We start from the raw sequence: 237 nt of genomic DNA, 5'->3' as shown, positions 1-237 counted from the left end.
TCATTCACACACTCACGCACACGCATTGTCGAGCCACAGTGGTTCGCGCCCAAGATCAAACACAGGAAGGCTTGTCATTAACCTTTTCGTTCATTCTGTATGTTCCAATGTCTAGGTTGATTTTTTAACTGAACTGAATCAGCATAGATTCTCAAACATTTACTGATGTATGTAAATGCTAAATCACGGTTGAAAAGAAAAAAAATATTGGTTTATTCCCAGAGTTATGGATAGGGA

The sequence above is a fragment of the Penaeus monodon genome, chromosome 31 (genome assembly GCF_015228065.2).
Source record: "Penaeus monodon isolate SGIC_2016 chromosome 31, NSTDA_Pmon_1, whole genome shotgun sequence".
Taxonomy (NCBI): Eukaryota; Metazoa; Arthropoda; class Malacostraca; order Decapoda; family Penaeidae; genus Penaeus; species Penaeus monodon.
The sequence above is the reverse complement of the archived record's forward strand: the minus strand, read 5'-3'. Positions refer to the sequence as shown.